The sequence below is a fragment of the Corapipo altera genome, unplaced genomic scaffold, assembly GCF_003945725.1.
Source record: "Corapipo altera isolate COAL_440 unplaced genomic scaffold, ASM394572v1 51, whole genome shotgun sequence".
Classification (NCBI taxonomy): Eukaryota; Metazoa; Chordata; class Aves; order Passeriformes; family Pipridae; genus Corapipo; species Corapipo altera.
Window position 1 is genome coordinate 4007631 of NW_020884892.1, and position 23029 is coordinate 4030659.

General features: G+C 42.9%; 1 protein-coding gene and 1 long non-coding RNA gene across 2 annotated transcripts in view; one reads left to right on the plus strand and one right to left on the minus strand.

Annotated features, from left to right (window-relative positions):
* Positions 1-386: 386 nt before the first annotated feature.
* Positions 387-13736, minus strand: LOC113948260. Its single transcript, XR_003528067.1, has 3 exons — positions 13536-13736; positions 2773-2871; positions 387-488 (listed from the first exon to the last, which is right to left on the minus strand). It is a non-coding gene; the product is annotated as an uncharacterized LOC113948260 (long non-coding RNA).
* Positions 13419-23029, plus strand: part of ST3GAL1 (ST3 beta-galactoside alpha-2,3-sialyltransferase 1) — a 79278-nt gene continuing 69667 nt past the window's right edge. The window contains exon 1 of the mRNA XM_027645738.1: positions 13419-13468. The gene's annotated coding sequence lies outside the window, so the exon portion shown is untranslated. The remainder of the gene's footprint in view (positions 13469-23029) is intronic.

Below are 23029 nucleotides of genomic sequence, written 5' to 3' on the forward strand. Positions count from 1 at the left end.
TTCTCTACTGCAATTCATTCTTACTGTCCCAAAAGAAAGCCATGGTATGAGCACATGAGAAGACAGTATAATAAATACCACAATGAATTTGTTTTCATTATCTTTATTGGGCCAGTTTATAGATAAGGAGGTAGCTGATGTCAGAGGATGTAGCCACGTGCAGGCTGAAAATTGGTTTTCTAACATAGCCTTTACATCTGTGAGGACACAGGTAAGAAAAAATGGCAACATTGGTCCAAAAGTGTTGTTCCTTTCCCTGAAAGTGTCTACAATCAGAGTTAGTGAACATGATGGAGGGAAGAAGACAGGGATGCAGAGAGAGTGGGCAAGACACAGGCATGAGAGGGACAGATGGGGACAGGGTTCACCTGAACTGTTCGTGCAAGTTGTGGTAAAAGATCCCCAAATGGAACATCAGGACTCTGTTGGGAAAACTCCTTATTTCTCCCAGCCAGAAAGACCTGCAAGTTCCTCTTCAGCCATGCTTGCTGCCCATGCAAGTAGGCAATATATAAATATATCAATCATATTTATACATGAGGACATTCCAGTTAGTCATTCTTAACACAAGGGTAAGGCATTGGGCAAGAAAGAATTATCCTTACCCTCCTTTCTTTCAGACCTAATAAACCACTATGGAGGGATAATTAAAACCCCAGCACTTAAACATGTTTTGTACTAATTAAAGAGAACCTGCCCAGGTACACAAATATTTTGGCTTTTGTTGCAGAGAGTGTGCAATTCTTAGCATGTTCTATTCAAGTGACAGAGAAAAAAAAGAAAAAGACATCAAGAATGGATTCATCACTCTCTACTTTATAACTTGACAGATGTAAGTATTTATTTAAAAATAAAACACCTGGCAGCTGTCTGACTGGGCTAGTGGCTGAGCCTGGTATGAGTAGATACAGTGGAATGGCTAATGTTGGAAAAGAAGCTGGATGGAAGGAGCTGAAGCCTGTGTCATGGTTTGAGATTTCCAAAATTCTAATTCCCTAGTCTAAACCCCCTTCCACATCTCAACCTAATGTGAGATGGGTTTTCCAGACAAAACACACCAGACTCAAAATGGGGGGAAGGGAATATATATTACAATGACTGTACAAATAAATATCATAATACATTATACACACGATCACAACTGTCTCTACCATGACATAAGTATTTACAATGGATCAGATCTCCCCTCCAAATAAAAGTCCAGGAGGGAAGAAGGACAGATCCCTTTCCAGTCTCAAAGCAAGAGTATCTTCTAAGGCAGCAGGTTCTCCTCATCTCATGCATGCAGCAGCTGTGGCTGGATTTCTGCCAGCACTCACGAGGGAGGCCTCCAAGCCTCTCTCAGTCCCTTGATGCAGGCAAAGGGGTCTTCCGTGGGCTATGTTACCGCAGACAAAGGTCGTTCCACCACGGTCATATCATGAAGTACAGGGAGTCTTCGTGACAGTCTGGTATCTTCAGGGAATTCAGATTCCTCGCAGAGCCTCTGTGCCCTGCTTCAAGATGGCTGCGAGCTTCTTTGTAGCTTGCAGCAAGGGAGGGCCTCAAGGTCAACCTCCACACACCGTCCTGGCTGAGCTCTCAGGACGACTGAGCTTCTTAGCTCCTTTAGTCCATCTAGGACTTCTAATCAGTAAGAGTCCACCACCCCGACTTAAGAGGAGTCTCAAAGGACTCTGGGGTCTTTTGGTTCAGTTCTTACCCCAACTCTCTCTGTAGAGCTAGTTCTGCTCTCATCTGCTGCTGTTGGCTCTCTCTTGGTTCTCTGTCTCCTTCCAGGAGTCCTCTCTGCAGTGCATGCTGTTTGCTGTTTAGTTCAGTTCTTATCTGTCCTGGCTCTCTGCCACCTTGTCCGGCCAGTGTTGCTTCTGCCTTCGCTGTTGCTGCTCTGTCTCCGCTGCCCACGATGGAGAAAACATCTCCCGGCATAACTACAGGCACCTAGCCCAGCTTTATGCTGTTCCAGGTCCCTGTAGCTCCCCCAGCCCAGGGGCTGGGGGGCCCCAAAGGCCCCAAGGGCTCAGAACTCCTTTCCTCGTGGTGTCAGAACATGGTTACCACTTCTATCAACCAAAAAAACAACTTGTCTCTTCCGGTCTGGTTGTGGTATGTTTATATTTCACAGGAGCACAGATTGGTTCAAATCTCTAGTGTTACCACCCCTGGGGGTTACCACTTTCTTAGCTTCAGGGGGAAAACCTAGTTCAAACCACTACAGTCTGTAATGCTGCAGCAGTTTTTAGTATGGGAAAAATGGAAAAATAGAACAAAAAATATCAAGATCAATAGTTACATAATCTACTCTTTTTCCAGGGGGACCATAATTATTAAGGCATTTTCTCATCAGTGCCACATGCAACTCATTAAAAAGGTGCAATCAATAGCAAGTATGGACAGCATGCATATCGAAATCCAGCTCTATCTCCCTAACCAGATTTTCAGTGAATTACCCGTGTGTGCACTCCCAGAACCTGAGAGTGAGGCCTCCTCATACATAGGCATTAATGCCATGCATCTGCTGGAGATCTGCAAAGCCTCATCAGTGTGAGGTGCAGAGGAGGACGCCAAGGAAATGATTCAAAGCTGGGAAAATGACTTTGCCCAAGAGTCAGATTCATCTTGCCTAAATATAAAAGTCTATAATGCAGGCAGTCACATGAGAGGTAGCCAGCACAGACTTCCTTGATTGTTGCTAGAGAGAGAAAGGAATACCGTGAGGGACATTTATCGGATCTGGCTTAAAGATTCACTTTGGGATGAGATGAACCTCACCCTGGAAGGGCTCATTTCTCTGAGCTGACTCCAAATGGATAGTGACTAGTGCTGAACAGCCATCTGTTGGATAGAAGTGCACATCTGGCCAGATATATCCTACGTGAGAGATCAAAAAAGTTCAGTTTACTTAATTCATCACAAGCAGACTACACAGAATAACAGGAATCAACAGTAGGCTGAAACTAGGTATAAAGCAAAGAAAATATGAACTGAAAGATTTTGTAGAATGAGTGAGACAAAACACTGCTGAGGAAAGTGGTTTCTTGATCTATGGGAGCCTCCAATGTCTTTCTGAAACACCAATGCTCCAGTTGCACTCAATATGGATTAAATGCAAAAACCTATTAAGCTGAATAAAATTGTGTTGCTCCATAAATCAGACCAGATTACTTGTCCAGAACTTCTGGCTTGTCACTGTCTTAAATTTGTTTTAAAACCTACACACTTTTCTATACTTAAGAGTCTATGTTCTCCTCTGTTCTGCTGGGGAAATAAATAAATAATAGATAGAAATACAGCAGGTTTTTTGTTTGCTGAACAAGAGATAATCCTTTTTGAAAATAACTGTATTTTATATAATAATGTCAGTGAGCACAAAGATTTCACCTGCACAGATAGGAACAATTTTGCAAGCAAAATAGAACAAGTCATCTGAGCTGCTGTCCCTGGAATCAGTGGTTCTTTGATCTTATACTTAGTTAAGTGACAAATGGAGGTTAGAGGGGTTGGGTTTGTTCAACCCCTTTCAGGTGGTATTGGTGTCCATAACCACCTGGTTTCTGAGATAATGAGAAAAATTTGCCCTGAGCTCTGCATTGCTGTCTCAGTTTAGATCTTAGAGAATTCAGTAGAACATGTTCTACTGCCTGACATGAGCTGCTGCCAGCCAGCTCCTCTGACTCCTCTGTGGATCAGAGTTAATGCATCATGGGGTTAGCTGGGGGTGATCCATGCACTATGTCACATATTGTTTCTTCCTTTACCCATTTTCCTTGGTGTAAAACAAGAAATAGTTTTGTGGGAAGATCAAGCTACGTCTCCTTATATAAGGAGGTGTAGGTCTAATGTATTATGGTAGGTTGTTTTCTCATACACAAAAAAATATATTTTCCAGGAGTGCATCAAGCCCCCTATATAAACTTCAGAGGACTTGCTCTTCCTGGAGGCTTTCTTGCATCCTTTTAACTCTTGATATGATAGTTACCATCATCATTTTAATTTACAGCCTGAATACATCGACCTGCACCTGATACTCATTCCTTCTTTAGCTACTATACATTCTCCACTTCCCTGACATTTACTTCCCAATCAGTCGACAGCGATTGGATTCCCCCTCAGCTTTCATTCATTTTACAAGGCTGAGCAAATCTTGTTTGCCCATTTCATGACTTCATTCTTCTAGCAGCCCAAAGTCATCTTGCACAAAACAATTTTGCCCCTCTTACACAGGAAGAAAGTAAAGAGCTCTTATCCCAAGGCAGATTGTTTTATAAACTTCTAAGGGTGAGGTTCACCTCACTTACCTTGCTCTAAAGTACAGCTTGACAACTCCCTTAAATTTACTGACTGCTTGTCAGCTGTTAACCTCCCAGCCCAGGTAACATTTCCTACACATATCTTGGAGGTCTTTTTCAATCTTAATGATCTCATGTTTCTGTGCTTTATACCTCCTCTTCCTGAGTGGTGGGTTTATCTTTTATCTTTTATCTTGGATGACATGATACCCTGACTCACAGACATGTGCTGTGCAGTGTTTTAAACTACAATGGACATGCACCTTGCTCCAGGGCTGGGGCAGAGACATGTTTCTGCACCCTGGCTGCAGGCAGAGCTTTGCACATCAGCTGGGCTGCTGCAGTGGTGAAGGTGAGCACCTCAGCGCCAGGAATAAACAGTACATCCAATGACATTGTAGGAGACTGGGAAATGTTAAAGGTTCCCATTTATTATTAGGAAGCTCTTTTGAATCCACTTTCACTTTCTCTGTCTATATCTTCATTGAACCATAGTTTGGTGTGGGCTGGAAGGGATCGTAATGATCATCTCGTTCCAACCCCACTGTCATTGGCAGGGACACCTTTCACAAGATCAGGTTGCTCATTCAACCTGGCCTTTGACACTTCCAGAGATGGGGCATCCACAGCTTCCCTGGGTAACCTGTTCCAGTGCCTCATCACCCTCACAGGAAATAATTTCTTCCTAATATACAATCTAAATCTACTCTCATTTCAAGGCCATTCTCTCCTATCACTACATGTCCTTGTAAAACGTCCCTCTCCTGCTCTCTTGTAGCCCCTTTAGGTATCAGAAGATCTAGTTTAAGGTCTCCCCAGTGATTTTTCTTCTCCGGGCTGAACGAACCCGACCCTCTTAGCCTATCTTCACAGGAGAGGTGCTCCAATCCTCTGATCATCCTGATGGCCTCCTCTGGGCTACTTCCAAGGGGTCCATATCCTTTGCATGTTGGGGACCCCAGAGCTGGATACAGGATTCCAGGTGGGACCTCACAAGAGAAGAGTAGGGGGGGCAGAATCACCTCCCTCGACCTGCTGCCCACACTGCTTTTGATGCAGCCCAGGACAATGTTGGCTTTCTGGGTTTTAAGAGCACATTGCTGGGACACACTGAGCTTCTTGTCCACCAACATCCCCAAGTCTGTCTTCTCAGGGCTGCTCTCAACTCAGCTGCAGGGTAGTCCATGTTCAGCACACGTGGACTCTGCACTACCAGTCTGGTTCCTCCCTTAGCCTTCAAGAAAACAGCCAGTTATCTGAGTAGCATCTTTTATCCATTTAATCAAAGCCCAGGTAAACACAATATACTACACTAATCTTTTACTGAGAATCACTTCTTTTCTCAAATAAACTCTCTTTCTGCTAAACAAAAGTTTGCATTTTATCCCATTTTGTATTTATTTCCAGATTTAAATATTTTTTCTTCTAAATTTACTCTAAGAAATCACAATGTATTAAGATTAGATTAATGGTTCTCTGGTTTCTAAATCACTTTATTTTTTTTTTCCATTTCCTAGATGTAAGTTATGCTCTGAATGCAGCACCTGTTTCATTTATAGTAAGACCATTTTGAAGTCTTTGAAACCTTTTCTCCAGCTCTCACCTCTAATAATTAAAACAATTCCTTAGTTTGCTCTTCTGCCATCAGGGAACTATATTTGTAGTTTTGCTTTTTATTTTACCATGCAACTGAAGTGGAAAAAAGTCATGATCTGTTACTCCAAAACCACCTTTGATGACAAGATCTTCTGTAAATGCTGATTTGTTAATACCAGATCTAAACCAGCATTACCAGCTGACTTAGTGCTGCTTTAGTGAAGCGTTCTGCTAGCTTTTACACAGAGAAGTAATGTGGCATAAGTATTTTCTAGGCAAGGTCTGGGAAATTGGTTTCTAGACCTTTTTTTTTTTCCCTTTAGTAGCATCTGAGCTACTCTGCCCTACACCAAGCTCCAAGCTGTAGGTTAACAGCAGATCTTCAGCACTACTGCAGCACAAGTGCTCACTGTCCCTCCCTGGAGGTATTCTGCCCACGCCATTCATCCTTTCCCAGTCTATCCCTGTAGGTGGAAGGGACTGCTAAAAGTCATTTTAACCTATACATATAGCAGGAAAAGAAAAACACACAAGCTTTTCTGTCCTATCTAGCTTATTATGTTGCTTTTCTACCATTCAACATAAATGCCTCTCCATACTAAATGAAACCATGTGACTAACATCTGCCAGGTGTGCTTCACTGCTTTATTCACAACTTTCCCAGAGGATGACTTCCACATGGAATTAGCATTTTGTTTTGTTCCTGTGTTTAACTTAATACAGCATGTACAGCCCTTGGTATGTGTGCGATGTCCTTTGAGGGAAAACATTTGTCTTGAAAACTGCACGGTGGCACAACTTGTGTGCTTCTGTGACATTCAGGAGAGATGAAATGGTTTGCTGGTGCTGATCAGACAAATACATAAGCCTGACTTTGAAAAGGTTCTTCTGTGTTACTATATTTATTTTGTTTGAGCCACAGAAAAATGCATTCTTGTCAAAATGTTTCCTTACCAGGTTCTGCTTGCCATTCTTCTTGTGGGCTGGAAACTTAAAACAGAAGCCTAATAGACACTTCAACTTAATCAAGAACATCTATTTTCTAAGTTTAATTTCACCTTCTGGTTTATTCTTGACTGTCCTCAGGGACAGCTGAAATTAAATAAAATTAAATGATGCTAATAACTTCCCAATCACTTAATGCACATATTTTCAAGTCTGTGCTCTGGAATAGATGGTACTCAAGAAACAGTGAGATCTGGATGCACAAAGGTAAATCAGGCTAATTTTACTGTTATGATGTTCTGTAGGTGGTGCTTGGACTGCTGAGAAGGGTCATTTGTATTGGAGAGATTGGCTATGCTATGTGTGTATGAAACACCCAGAAAGCACACCATAGCTGTCTATTTGCCACATAGTTACTTACCTTTATCCTCAATTTAGGTGCTTATGCCATTCATTTCTTCTGCGGTAAAATATTTATGGCCAATAATGTTTTTTACACCAGTTTAATCTTCCGGTGTCCTGACAGAGATAAAATCATAGAATCATTAAGGTTGGAAAAGACCTCCAAGATCGTCAATCCAACTTTCAAATACCACTATGCTCACTAAACCATATTACCACATGTCATGTCCACTCATTTTTTGGACACTTCTAAAGATGGTGATTCCACCATTTCCTGCATTATGGTTTTATCTATTTAACATCTCTATGGGTTATGCACTTATTTAGTGCTTATTAGTCCTCTCAGGCTTTATATTGTCCTTGTAGCAAAACTTACATTCATCTAAGAGTGCAAGAGCAAAGAAGTATTTCATAGCTTGGATTACTTTTTATGTGAGTTGCATGAGCTCCAGATTTGCTGAATATTTCTGCAAATCAGGCTCGTGGTGTTTGCTGTGTGTTTTTATGTGCTGTAATACTGAAAGGTTTCATGGGCTTTCTCAGACATTTATTGAGAACAGACTGCACGATATCACAACCTTCACCCATGGCCAATGCTCCCATATATAGCAGTAATGAGTCCTAGCAGGTAAAAACACGTCTCTGTGTAACAGTTTGGCCTCAGAAGAAATCCTGCTCTGATGTCAAAGCTGTCTCAGATGTGGTCCTGTACGTAGGTGCTGTGAAAAAAATGCTGAGAGCACTGACTGTGTGTCAGTACCGCTGACCTCTTGCAGCTCCTCTCACCATTTGAACTCCAAGAGCAAGCAGGAAAGGATGCTGTGTGCTTTTTTATATCTTTTCTCTTTGCTCTTAATACACCTCATTGCCAGAGCCTGGCCCTGTGAAGTGTGGAGGCAGAGGATATGATCTAAACCCCTGTTTTAAATCTGCATTGTTACCAGTTGCTTCTAGTAGACTTTGGATCAGGGAAGACTAAGACGGTTCTGCAACATCTGTCAGAATGTTTCATAGCACTGTGTGATACTGTAGCAAGTTATGAAAGATAAGGTCAGTGTTACAAAAGTATACATTTGATTACAGAACACCTTTTACGTCTTCAGTGTAGGTAAAATATACATCTATCATCTGTCTCTTTTGCCAGTCAGAACAAATAAATCGTGTACAGCCCATCTGTGTCAATATTCTTGGTTTCATATTTATAAAGTTTGAAAGTATTTAATCTCTTTCACATCTAGTCCTACCAATCAATAGGTGTGTATCTGTGTAATACATAATAAATGTGAATGATTAGCTACATAAAAATATAGAGACTTACCAGTAAATCCCTTTTAAAGGGATCTACCTGTGTGGAGCTTGGGCCTGGCCTGGGGACTGGCAAGGTCAGTAATCACTTCTGCTATGTCCATTGAGACAGGAACTATCCAATTACCAATTTGGCCTGTGTGAAGAACGGTACCATTCCACAGAACAAGTGGGAGAAGCTGGAGATGGCACACTCATTGGCCACACTCCTGGATCCTCACCTCTTTCCTCCCAGTGGGAGCACAGTGCAGTGGTAGCACTTAGCACATCTTTCAGAGCAAGCCAATAATTTTTAAACGACTATTTATTTACACAGGCAAGAAGAAATAGCTTCTTGGCAACAGCATATGTACCAAATGCTAATTTTCTATTTTGACTTCTTCTAGACACAATGGCAATTGGCTTGTTTGAAAGATGACAGATTCTGAACTGAAGGGAGAGCAAATGAAGGGAGGAGCAAACATAAGCCTAAATCTGCTGTGCCTAACTTTACAACTTGCTGAAATACGTGAAACTGAGTTTGGACTCAAAGAGTTTTTGAAATAACCAAACCAAATTATTTTTAGCTGCAAATATGAAGAACCTATAAAACAGAAATAAAAAGCTGGACAACCCACAAAAACAAGGAAGAGTGTGGAAACCAGTCGAGAAGGTTGAAACTCAGGCTGATTTTGAGCATCTGCAGAGTAGATGCCTCCTCCCTTTCTTGTTGCAAGGAGTTAGGAAGGGACAAAAAATGAAATCTATAAAAGGTGAATCATTGTTATTCACCAGCAATTAGCTTTGCCTATTAAAACTGCCAGGAATTACTAATATGACATTCCAAGCACCACATGGTTTAGGGAGTTAACTGGAGGTTGGCATAAAGATACTCCAACCAAGCTTCAAAAAGTAATCAAAAGCCAACATGTCTCATGCCTCCTTCTCCAGCACCACCTGGGTCCATCCCTTTTTCAGCTTTAGGTTAAAAAAATCACATATACTCTCTCTCTACTTTGGGATGAGGCTTCTTGAGATGGGAGAGCCACAGTTCTGCCCCTATTGAGTTTAACAGTGTGTGTAAGAGGTAGAAAGCAATTGCTACATTTCTGCTCTTTTCTGATCAGTGCTGGTGATAATGATTTCTTTGTTATGGCTTGTAGGCTCCAGTACACTGCTGTGTCGATGCATAGGAGGGCTCAAATCTGAGTCTTAAATAAAAAAGGGTTTGGTTCCAGCACAGCATGTTTGTAAAATATCTACTGACAAGTCAGAAAAAATTGTTCCACATGGCCTGTAAAACATATGTTAAAAATTATGCATCATAGAGCAGCTTTAAATTATTCATTTTTAATTCCTTCAGCCTTGAAGGGCCTTTAAACACTGACTACTGAGAAACAATCCTGCCACTGAGGGAACAGCTATAAAATAAAAAGCTGGCTACTTAAAAATATAGAGAAAATTGCTTTACCTAGGCACAGTTTCTGAATTTTAAAATATGAATAAAGGGTTGGATCCTCACTTGGTGAAAGCTGATATAGTTCCTTTGAAGTCTGCATAGCTGTCCCTCATCAGCAGTTGAAAGCCCTGGCCCAGAGTTTAGAGTAGATAAAGTTTCTCTACATAAGAAGACGAGCGAGATTTGCATGCTTAGTTCAAACTATTCCATATTCACTGTGCTGTTGAGGAAATACTGTCTGTGAAACAAACCCTGGATTCTTTCCTAAAATCATCTAAATGACACTTGCTAGGGAAATGCTACAGCATAAGGGGGAGTGGATCCAACACACTGGGTTGGACCTGCTGTAATTACGATGGCATTATCGGAGAACACTTGTTACCTGCACTCTCACTGGGGTGCATCAGGGAAGCTGAGAGCATCTGAAGAAATTAACTGAGTGTAACACCGACACAATAAAGAGAAATAGGTTCCACACTTGCTGTTTCAGGAAGATTCAGACTTGTTCTCTGCTCTTGGCTCAGCCAGGTGCTAGCAGAGACCTGAGGAACTTCTCCATGCTACACCCATATCACTGTGGCATACCTCCCTGAGGCATTTCTGGCACACTCCTCTTCTGCCTTGCACTACAGAAAGGAGCCTCTCTGACCAAATTCAGCCACCGCAGAGCTCGCTTCTGTATCTCCTCCTTGCACTTGTAACTTGCTGGAGGGACACGCCATATCCTATCCCTTGTGTGCTCCAGAGAAACGGTGCAGAGATAGGACTGAAAATGCAGGTGGAAAAAAAATAGTATTATCTCTTGCTGCTTTTCTTCAGTCAAGGAATCATAGAATGGCTGCAAAGGGCCATAAGGATCACCAGGCTGCTCAGGGCCTCATTCAGCATGGGCTTGAACACTTATAGAGATGGGGCATCCACATCTTCTCTGTGACCTATTCCAGTGTCATCTTGATTAACTATCATTAATTAGGACATTCTTGACTGCAGGGTTAAGCTTTCCACAACCTAGCAAAACTTTGTCTGCTGTATGATGATAAATCACCTGTTTACTCCATTCATTCTTTTTCTTTGTTGAACTCATGGACGGACCAGGCGTGGTACAGCAGGCAGTGAAATGCAGAGTGCTTAGACATTTCCTTCCCCAGGCAATGTCACTTTCATAGGCTATGCTTTGGAGTTCTCATCAACCTTTCACTCTCTCCATCCCCTCAAAAATGCTTGGGAGAAATCTCCAAACCTGATGCACAACCCTATTACTGGTGAGCTGTTCCCCAGAGATTTTTTTTCATAAAATAGACCCACTCACCCACTTGTATTGTTAAGGAAACAAAGGACCACATTCAACTACTTTGCCTGAAGGTATAAGAGTATCAAGCCAAGAAGGTAACAGAAACTTTCACAGATGATCAAATTGGAGCTCCTTGAGGGCCCTGTCCCATCTCCAGCAAAGTGTCAAGTAGCTCCTGGTAAGAAGCAGTGAAGAGTTATTTAATAGACTGTTTCCATCACACAGTAATTCCTTGTGTTGATTCATTCCTTGTAAAAGAAGACTAATGTTTTGGGGTTTTTTTTCAATGTTGATTGCTTTATATTAAATCTGTTCCAAGCCCTGTTTATGAAGGATATAATATTATGCTACTCTTCAGTATCCAAAGTCCAGATTTAACAATGAGGTGTGTCCCTTGAAGGGTTTGTATGGGTTTATGCTCCCTAAGCAGAAAGCTCAGGCTGTCACAGGTACTCTCACCCGAATGCAAATGTCTGCGCAGCGCAGTACATGATGTGACACCGGTCTGAATTCACACTTTAGCTTTTACTAATATAACTCTATGGAAACAAGCTCAGTGATGATTGATGACTTACAGCTCCTACATAGCACGTTACAGTTTCCAGTGGAAGTATGTTGTGCTGAATGTAATAAACCAACAGTGTGGGCAGTCTTGGTAACTAGATTAATAACCTGTAAACTTATTTGCTTCACAAAGGGAGTTATGCACTGGCTGTCCAGCATTAAGGGGCATGTTTTTAAGAGCTCAGGAATACATTCTCCTCTCTGTATGCGCGCTCTGTATGTTCACTGTAACGCTGTGACAGTGCATGTAACACTGCATACAGAAGGGCCGAGAAGATCAGAGATCATTTGCTTCTAGTCTTGGCTCCAGTCTTTACACATTGCCACTAAAAAAGCCAGCATGATGTTGTTAAATAGTTCTAGCAGATACTTTATCATTTGAATGTGTCTGTCTGGGAGATTCTTTAATGATGCTGTATTCTTTTTAATTCTACAGTTTTTTTATAGTCACCTTAAAAAGTGTGTGGTGCTGGACTGAAAGAAGAGGTCTGAGGCACCTCTACAGAGAAGGAGAGAGTTGGGGTTGCTCAGCCTGGAGGAGAGAAGCCTCTGGAAGATCTTATATCACCTTCCAGCACCTAAAGGGACTTCAAGAGAGCTGGAGAGGGATTTTTTTCCAAGGAAATGTAGTGATAGGACAAGGCAGAATGTCTTTAAACTGAAAGAGGGTAGGTATAGATTAGATATTCAGAAGACTTTCTTTCCTGTGAGGGTGATGATGGAACAGGTTGCCCAGAGAAGTTGTGGATGCCCCATTCCTGGAAGTGTTCAAGTCCAGGCTGGATGGGTCTCTGAGCAAACTGATCTGATGGAAAATGTCCCTGCCCATGGCAGCAGGTTTGAAACTTAAAGATCTTCAAGAGGCCTTCCAACCCAGACCTTTCTATGATTCTGGACTATGTGCTATACATTTATTAATGACCCAACGTACATTTTCTCCTGCAAGAAGTGCAGAATTTCTTTTCACTTTCCCTGCTGCGATCACCTTTGAGATCCACGAAGCCCAATTTCACACATGGCAGTTTGGAGGGCTGGGGGCGGGGGAACACAGACATTCCTGGGTGGTGATCCTCTAGGGAGGACCCGCCGGGAGCAAGATTTCATCCCCGCGCCTAGCAGAGGTGAGTCCGGGCTCCCACTGAACCTCTCCGCCGCGAAACCCCGCTCGGAGGCCTGAGAAGGCGGGGGAAGGGGGGGGGTGGGGGTGATGACGGGGTGGGGGGAGGTAATTGGGGAGAGGGTAATGGGAGGATGACATGGGGGGCGGTGGTGAGTGGGGTGAGACGGGGTGAGGGGAGACGATGAAAGTGGATGATGGAGGGGGGTGATGGAGGGGGGTGATGGAGGGAGGTGATGGAGGGGGGTGATGGAGAGGTTGATCGGGGGGTCCGCCCTTCTCCGCCCGGCCCCGAGGAGGAGCCGGCGGGGCCCCGCGCCGTCCACGTGGCCGAGGGCGCGCTATATGAGCAGGCAGGAAGCGAAGGGGAGGGACGGGGCTCCCGGAGCGGCTCGGCGAGCAGCGCCGGCAGACAGACAAGACAGCGCGGCGGCAGCAGCAGCGATAGCAGCGACCGCCCGCCCGCCCGTCCCCTCCCCGGCCATGGGGCTCGGCCGCCCGCCCGCTCCCCGCGCCCCGCCGTGAGTACCGCGGGACCCCCTCCCTCCCTCCCCGCCGCCCTCCTCCCTCGCCTTCCTCTCCTCTTACCTGCAAATCCTCCGCTCCCCACTGCTGCAAAAGGCGCGGTGGGAGCCTCCCAGACTCCCCGCTCCTCGTTCGGCTGTTGTTGGGGTTTTTTTAATTATATTTATTATTTAGAAGCAGGGGTGGCCCCGGCGCTGGCGGAGCTCGCAGCATCGTCCGGCGGGTGCTCCGGAGCGGGGAGGCTTCGCCCCATCCAGCCGGGATTTGCCCGCTGGAGGGAGGCAGAGGGGAGGCGGCGGGTGCCAGTGTGGGCTCTGGAGCAAGGGGCACCTTCGGGCCATGCTCAGAAGGCAACAGCGGCGGGGGATACCCCCTCTCCCTCCCCCCACACCCCAGGCTACCCTGCGGGGGACCAGTCCTGCCTCACGTCGCCGCGGGGCAGGAACAGCGGGAGGGACCATCCCGGCATAGTCCTGTACCCCGATTTCTTTTCTATTTTCTTTCATTTTGTTTTATTTTTTTTCGTCCTGAATAGGCTGTGTGCCGAGCGAGGAAAGCCAGTGTTACTCCGTTAGAGAGCAAAAATCAGACTAGCTGTCTTAGGTATCCGTTCGCACCTCCCTCCTTGCAGAATTAATTTCCAGTGGAGTATAAATAACTAATCTTCGAGGTCAGCAGTTTGTTTCTATTGCACTTGATGTATTTATCTCTTCAACAAACATACATCTCAGGTCCTTACTGTGGTTGCGTGTAGTCTTGGCATAAATGAAAGCAAACTACTCATTTGAGGCACACAAGATTTTTCAGCTCTTTATAGCGGTTGGGCTTGTATGTATCCAATACATTGGAATAACTCATCCATATGATTGTAAATCTGAATTATATATTATATATATAATATAACATATTATATATATGTTAAAGGAAAAGCCTCCCTAATTATGGATCTTTCAGGGAAATTGGAAGGGTGACAAAGCCCTTGTAATCTTTTGGGTCAATTTTCATAAGCTCCAAAAGCTCTCTTTGAAAAGGAAATTAAATTTCAGTGTGCAAAAGGGACAGGAGATTCAAGGATATAAAAAGAAAAGTCTCTTATTCTACTTTGATCTTGTCCTCCAGAGTTCATTTACTTTGGTGCTCTTCAGTGACACAAGTTAAAATGAAGAGTCTTCTTTAACTGGAGTCTTCCTGCCTCTTGGCGTTTTGGAAGGTACTCAATTAGCAGCAAGCTCCTCCTGTATATTATTTACATGGCTTTAGCTGGAGGGGTGGCTCTGTGTGAAGCATCTGCTTGGAATTACTTAGATTGTTACATCCATAGCATTGTGCCATCCATGCCAGGCAGCACCTTCCGCAGCCTATATGTTCACCCCTCCTCACTTTTTCTGTCTCCATCCAAAACCAGCAGTGCTCTACACACTGTTCACAATGCTTTGACAGAGCTGCTCTCGTGTTAGAAGAAGCTGGGGCTGGCCTTGTGTTCCCTTTCCTGCTTTTGGAAACGGCAGGATGGTTACCTGCAGGGCACGTCTGTGCTTAAGGTCCTTTCTGAGCTCATCTGGGAACTGACAGTTTTTAATCTGTTTGAACATATGTTCGGGCCATGGCCGGGGTGAGGGGGGAAATAGGTGTGTGTGAATAGAAAGGGTGAATTTGTTCATCAGTTAAAGGCACTTGTTTTCTTGATTATCCTGGAAACAACAAAACCCCACCATAGATCTATGGTGAACTTGGCACTTGGTTCCTCTGCCAGTTTCTCACTTCAGTTTCTCTGTTGAGGCACAGGATATCAACCTCCTGCCACTGAAATGTTGCCCTACAGCAGCACTAAAGTCCCAGTCTATGATCCTGCCAAACTGGCTTTAAAGCTACCACTAAGTTTTTAAAGTACAGTTGTGCTAATATACATTTATTTTACCTTTCTGGTAGTAACATGTAAGAGCATAGTGTCTGAAAGGGCAAAAGAAGAGAAAAATCCAATTTCTTGTACTTCTGGCTCACTCAGTGCACAGTCTGATTGTGCAGGAGAGGCACTGAGTTACCCTGTTTGTATGAATTTTTCACACATCCCAACCAGAAAGGAGCTTGCAGCCTTTTTTTGCAGTTTTTCTTTCAAACTTGATAATATTAATAATGGTGATGGCATCTCAATTGAAGAAGGTCACTTTTAAAGCTAAATATAGTTTAGTGTCTGCTAATCAATTTGCTTTTTTGTTTGTGTAAAACTGAAAGTAACTTGAGAGGAAATTAGGGTCGTGCAGATGGCAGTTCCATCTTCTAAGTTATAAATACATCTTTTGTGTTAAGTGCATTGCAAATCCTGCTGTTAAATGATAGCAGAAATACATTTTTATTAGGATCATCTTTTAGAAGTATTTTCAAGAGCATGGTGAAGCAGAAATGTGCTTTTAAAAGCAAAGGAGTAAGAGCAAACTCAGCTCCAGAGCATATTTCTAGTGCTGTTAATCCCACCACCTGGTGGAGCTTTTCATGGCTCTAGCAGAGGGAATTCTGAATAAGGGTGCATTTTTTGTCTTTTTTTCAACACTGTCACATGCCATTTGTAGAATTTCTTTAACTTTTTTCTTTCTCATACCAAACTTTAAGAATTTTTAATATCTTCTGTGTCTTCTTTACTTTGCAGAAGGCGGCGTAGGACTACTGGTGTCTTATCTGAAGCAGCACTCCTTAATATATAGATGAACTGGTGAAGTGGGGGATAAAGTTTTCACCTAGGAGTACTTCTTAAGCAGAAGAATTATTTTTAATAACCAGCCCTTTTTCCAACATACTCTGATAAAACCTTTCAGTGCAAGCCCAAGTAGCTTGGTACTAGTAATTTTTATATTTTTATACAAATATTACTATAAAATAATCTAACATACTTTGATTTACTGTAAAATATTTGCTAAATGGCATCTGTGTAATCAAGCTTGCACGAAGAGGAAAAAGGCGCATTTTTAACTGATAAGAGATTGCTCGTATAGGTTGTTAAAACATGGGTGGGAATTCCAGTGAATACGGTGAAGTGTCGCAAACATACCTTTGCCTCTCTCTGACATGATCTTGCTTAACTGCGTCAAAGCCTGTTTGTCGTGTTCATGGTCAGAGGTATGCAAACTGAAAATAAACTCTAGGGCTAATTATCAGCTTCTTGACCCACACAGATATTTCCTGAGAACTATGACTAGTGCAAGAGAAGACACAAACTTGCAGACAAATTGCTGCTGTAAAGATCTGTATCGCTCTTATTGCCATAGTGCCAGTGGCATCAGACAGCTCCCATCAGCCTCTCCAGCCCTGGCAGGCATGGTACACTTGGTCCCTCTGGTGGGAACAACAAATGCCTTTGCAGCCCATCTAGAGCAGGTCTGCATCCCTCTCTGGGCTAGTTTGGTGTTTGAGGATTGATTCATTGCCCAGTAGGTATTTGCTCTGTATTGCCCAACAGGTATCTGCTCCAGGGAGCTGGGAATCTCCTACCAGGCTTCAGGGATTTTAGCTTCTTAACCATAGCCACTAAGTACCGTTTGAACTGCCCTGAACTATCTGCCCTTGTCTTCTGGAGCTAGTACAGAAGGATATGAGTCTTTGACTCCTCATGTTGTACTTGAGACTCCAGAAAGGTGGATTTGATGTCTGGGGTATCTCCAGTAGTGCCTAAAACATGTGTCTGACAACTGAATTGACTCTGAGGGAGCTATATTTGCTTTCTGGGCACTAATATTTAACTTATGAGGTAGATAACATTATCAATATAAGTGGTCTCCATTTAGGATGTAAGTTGGTTAATTGTTCAAAGTTACCCCTTCATGTGACTCCTATTATTCTGATAAGGGCTCTACCACGCTGGCATTCATTCACAACAGCCAGAGAGGAACTGCTGTCACCCTTTTGGTCATCTTTCCCACTCTTACTCCATCCTGCACTTCACACTGGTGCCAAGTGTTTCATGCTCTGCTTTGTAAGTAGCAAACTCAAGTCACTTTGTGGAAAACATCCTACAAAGCTTGACAAGCTCCTGTACATCAGGGCTGTGAAATAGCTGTGGATTGTGGAAAATGGGGGGCTTTGGGGGACCAGAAGCTCTTTTTAAAAGAAGCTCCAAATAATATCAGTAGAATATGCTCTGAAGCATGAGTTAAGATTACGGATGTCATAGATTGTAAAGACTGTAGTAATTGTTAAAATGCAATTCTGGGGAGAAAGGAGAGTGGAAAGTAATTCGTTCCGGGCTTTGCTGCTCGTTGAAGTGCTTGTGATTAAGTTGCTTCATCTGGACTAACGTGCCCATCCTTTCTCAGGGAGAAGAAGGCTGGTGCCCTGTGTATGAGGTGACAAAACCTTTGGTCAGATAGGATTTATATTATTTCAGGAAATCTGTTAATCTCTCAAACCACAGTGTTTCCATTGACTGATCCCACGACTATTTCTGTCAGACAGTCTCAAGGTATCTCAGAGTGCCAGAGATACAATGTAAATAGTTACAAATACTTGGAGTGTAGCTTTCCTGCTCTGAGGACATAATCTCAATAAAGCCATTGTTTTGTTTTATTTTTTTTTGTAGTAACTTTTCCGTCTCTGGAAGTCCTTTCTCCCAGCAGTAGATTACAATGCAGGCTCAGTATTCTGTAGCTTTCCATCCCAAAGGGTTTGAGTGGAGGACGAGCAGTGAGAGACTAGTTGGAGCCCACAGCGTCCAACCACAAAATTTCCCGGCGCCTGACACAGGACTGCTGCTGCCATGGAGGTGACCTCACTTACTCTTGGTATCCCCAAAACTCTCCTGCAATGGATCACTCCTTATCCATCCCTTTGGAGGGTTGTTCTGCAGAGTAAAAATTGGCACAGTGACACTGAGGTATTAAATCTGATGCAATTTTAAAATGTCTCTAGACTAGATAATTGCTACTGACATTTTCCCAGGATCAGTGGATTTTTAGAGGTTTTTTTTTTTCCTTTTGTTTTTAGAGTTACGGTACACCAACACAAAACAAAGGTTGTTCCTTTTAAAGGACACTACATTATTTCTAGAGGCTGGATCTTCGATCAATGACTTAATCTTACTTACCTGAAATACTGTGTGTGCTGACACATCACAGTGCTGTACCAGCTCAAAAAAGAAATCTAATTCTATAAAATCTGCCAGCTCAGTTAATATGACCCTGCCAGGGAAGCATAAGGCATCACCTCTAGGTTTTTTAGGTAGGAATCAGATTCCCACACTTCAGCTCAAATTCAAAGCACACTGCATGAGGCCAGGTTTGGATTTTTTTTTTTTTTTTTTTTAAGGTACCTGCTTACATCCTGGTATGCAAAACTACAGATTAAATTGGAAGATGGCATCTGAATATTTGGGTTAAAACATAGCAGTTTGAGTCCTGCAGGTGGTCCTTCAGGTTTAGTCATCAAGCAGACACCCGTGTTACTTCATCCTGAGACTTCTACAAACTCCTATGCAAAGAACATGGTATAGGGCTACCTGCAACTTGAATCGAGCTGAACTGACAGTGTTTGTCTCTTATGACACCCTAGAGTGCATCCAAAGCTGTCAGAGTGTGATAAGGACATCCAGGCTTATATCCTAAATTCCTTTAGCCTGTTGGGATATGGTGATACCTTTTACATGACCTGCTTGGGCAGATATGCAGGCTGCAGCTGCATTAGTGAGAGACTTTAGCTGTCTACACTATTACTTCGTGCATCTAATGATTTCTCTTACTAGAGTTTGACTTAAATCAGTTTGTGCAGATGATCTGATTTAGATTTTTTTTGTGTGTGTGTGTGACAATGCTGGTAAAAATACTGGTTTACATCAAATTGAAACAATCTTTAGTTAAAGGAAGGTAGGTCAAGAAAATTATGGTTTTGATAAAGTGAGGCATTCTTGCTTTTTTGTGTACTTAATCTTAATTCCAAGTCTATTTCAAATTCTTAGGTAGTCAGAATTACTGATTTTAAAAGAACTAAGAAAGTTTACTTTCAGAAATGTCAGAATGATTCTTCTGAATTTGATGTGACCTGCACCAGCACAGTTTGCCAACCGATGGCGATACTGATATTACACCTGAATTTGGGGGTTATTTCTTGTCTCTTTGAAGCTATTTTTGTATTGAAGTTATTATTCTTAGGAAGGTTCACCCTGCTTTTCAGGGGCAGTTCTGTACATTTCAAGAAAGGACCTCTCCTGCTTCTTGGTCTAATGCTTATTAGAAGAATTAGAATTCTTGCTTCTTGATGTCTCTTCTCTTTCCCCCTCCTACATACTCTGCTTTTCCCCCTCAGTTAAAATTTGCTTTTATCAAGAAGCAGATATGATCAGTTCTCTTGTGGGTTCACTCTGCATCTAACAAATAGACCTGCTGCTCTTCTCAAACTTAGGCCTAATTCTGGCCTAAAAATTCAACCTGAGAGGGGAAAGTGAACTTTTGCTTGCCCTGCATCCCATTAAAAAAAAGTTCAGCTTCAAACTTCAGCTACTAATGCTGAGGGCTGCCTAATATCTCTGGGTGATTAAGAAGTAGCACTGGTGGAAACACGAAACAGAGAAACACTAAGTGTGCAAGCAGGACATGGAGGCATGTACAGTTCAGCAACTGAGAATGCCATAATCATTGGAATGAAATTATTCGAGTTATCACAGAATATCTTGAGTTGAAAGGGACCCACAGTTTCATTGACTCCAACTCCTGGGCCTGCACAGGATAACCCCAATAATCACACCACGTGCTTGCGAATTTTATCCAAACACCTCTTGAACTCTGTCAGGCTTTGAACCATGGCCACTTCCCTGGGAACCCTGTTTCAACACTCAACCATCTTCTCAGTGAAGAACCTTTTCCTAATATCAAACCTAAACGTCCCCTGACACAGCTTCATGCCATTCCCTTGGGTCCTGTCACTGGTCACCACAGAGAAGAGATTAGTGTCTGCCTTCTCAGCTCTCTGCTTCAGTTTTTGCAGCTGTCAATGAAAGCATTTCAGTTTCCTGGAGGTTTAGTTCAGCCTGTAAAATCAATGGAAACTCCAATAAAGATATAAATATTGCCTTTTGACCAACAGCTTGATTTCGAATTGGAAAAGTAAAAGCGAATATTCAACTGCATGGAGGGAAGGGCTTTAGAGATGGAATACTGGCTTTAGCGATTTACTCTCTGCCACTCCATTCAGTAATGCAGTCACCAGAGATGTGCAGAAGCGTGGCTGATGCTACATAAGTCACCTATAATTCTGTTTTATTTACTACAATGCACAATCCTTGTAGCACTATGGTGATAACCTCAATTTGGTGCTTTTTCCATGTGACTGTGCACTACTTTTACTCGCCTGGATCCTGAGACCTCACAGAGGAACATAAAGTATCATTGACTTGCTATGGCTGTCACAGCAGATTTTCTGTTTAAAAGTGTGCAAAAATAGATATGTAAAATTAAAAACTGCTTCAGACCAGGAGTTACAGAGAAAAAGCCTATATGGTGTTAGCAGGATGTGTGAATAGCAACAGCTTCACAATTTTTTGATAAAACTATGGGGTTGCTGGAGCAGGGCTCTCCTGTCATCTCAAATGGCCACTTCATTAGCTTGTTAAGACAGGTTCCCTTCCCTTGACCTGCTGGTCACAGATCTTTTGATGCAGCCTAGGGCATAGTCAGTTTTCTGGGCTGAAAGTGTGCTTTGCTGGGTGATGTTGAGCTTTTCATCAACCAAGTTCTCCTCAGGGCTCTCAATCCATTCTCCACCCAGCCTGTATCTGTTGGGATTGCCCTGACCCAGGTGCAGGACCTGGTGCTTGGCCTTGTTGAGCTTCGTGAGGTCTGCAAGGACTCACATCTCAAACCTGTCCAGGTCTCTCTGGATGTGTGCCGACTGCACCACATCAGTGATCTTGCTGAGGGTGCACTCAATTACTCTGTCCATGTCACCAACAAAGACGTCAAACAGCACCCTGTGGATAAGGAATCCACAGCTGTCAAATCCATGTCTCTCTGGTTTAAAGACAAGGATGTTGTGTGAAACAGTGTGTCAAGTGCTTTGCACAAATCCACGTAGATGATGTCAATTGCTCTTCTATCATCCACTGACAGTGTAAACCCATTGTAGAAGGTCACTAGTTTTGTTATGAGCAATTTGACATAATGCTCAGCATTCAGACAGTTAAATACACCAACAAAAGAAAGTTGGGTGTAAATGCCCAGTTTTCTCCAAAAACACTGTAACTCTACTCTGTAAAACAGCCAATGCTTCAAACAAAAATAACCTCAAGCAACTACATAACTGGTTGTGAGGTCAGAGCACCAAAGAGCAAAGGAGCAGGAGATGGATGCTGGCTGTTGGAAAAATACACGGTTATTGAAAAACAGAAAAAGGTGATAGAGTAATTGCAGAAGTGGTTAAAATGTTTCCTAGTAGCAATGAAACAAAGGAGTTCAGAATAAGCTGATTCTCTGCAAGACCACAGTCTCCTGTCGATACTGAGTTAAGTATTGGCAGAAGATGTTGCTATGTAATTGCAATTCACTTTGGAATATTTTGAATAGAGGAAAAATGGAGGTTTGTAAGGAAAAGAATCAATAGGCTAGAATTACTAATCCAGCTCCTTTGGAGGGAGATGTCTCTCTTTCATAGAGCACGAGAAGAAGAGGCTGCTCATTTCTTCCTCTGCTGACGTCTGACCCACTGCTGCAGTAGGTGAGAGGCTTGTTGGCTGAGCTTTGTTTCTCCTCTCTTAGAAGGAGGACACATATTTTTCCTTTACCTCTGAAAGGTCTGGATGAATAATGCTATTGTAGAATCATAGAGTCGTTGAGGTTGGAAAAGACCTCTAAGATCATCAAGTCCAACCATCAACCTAATCCCAACACCATGTCCTCAAGTGCCATATCTTCATGTTTATTTTGAACACTTCCAAGTGGTGACTCCACCACTTCTCTGGGCAGCCTGTTCCAATGCTTTACAACCCATTTAATGAAAAAAAAATGCCCTAATATCCAATCTAAACTTCCCCTGGTGCAGCTTGAGGCCATTCCCCCTCATCCTGTCACATGTTACTTGGGAGAAAAGACCAACCCCCACCAAACTACAACCTCCTTTCAGGGAATTGTAGAGAGAGATCAAGTCTCCCCTCAACCTCATTTTCTCCAGGATAAACACTCCCACCTCCCTCAGCTGCTCCTCTTGAGACTTGTACTGCAGCCCCTTCACCAGCTATATAAAGCTTAAATTTTACCAGATTAAGGCAGAAATGCTTTGTGCAGCTACTGTCTCTACTGTTTCTTGGAGAAAACCCCAAAGACAGTAGACCTTTGTCCATTTGGCTTAAAACACCCAAGTCCTTTCTGTGGTGACTTATCATCACACTAATTGAGAAACAAACATAAGAAGTTTGCCCCATTTTCAAGTTATTATTTTGGAAAAATGACAATTGTCCTGTGGGAACAAGCCAGACCAAGTGTTATATCTTAGTGCAGCAGAAAGCAATCCTTAGTTCCTCCTCAGGCAAGCTCTCAGGGACTCACACATCCCCAACTTTTCCTCTTTTGCCTGTGCTTGTGTGTATG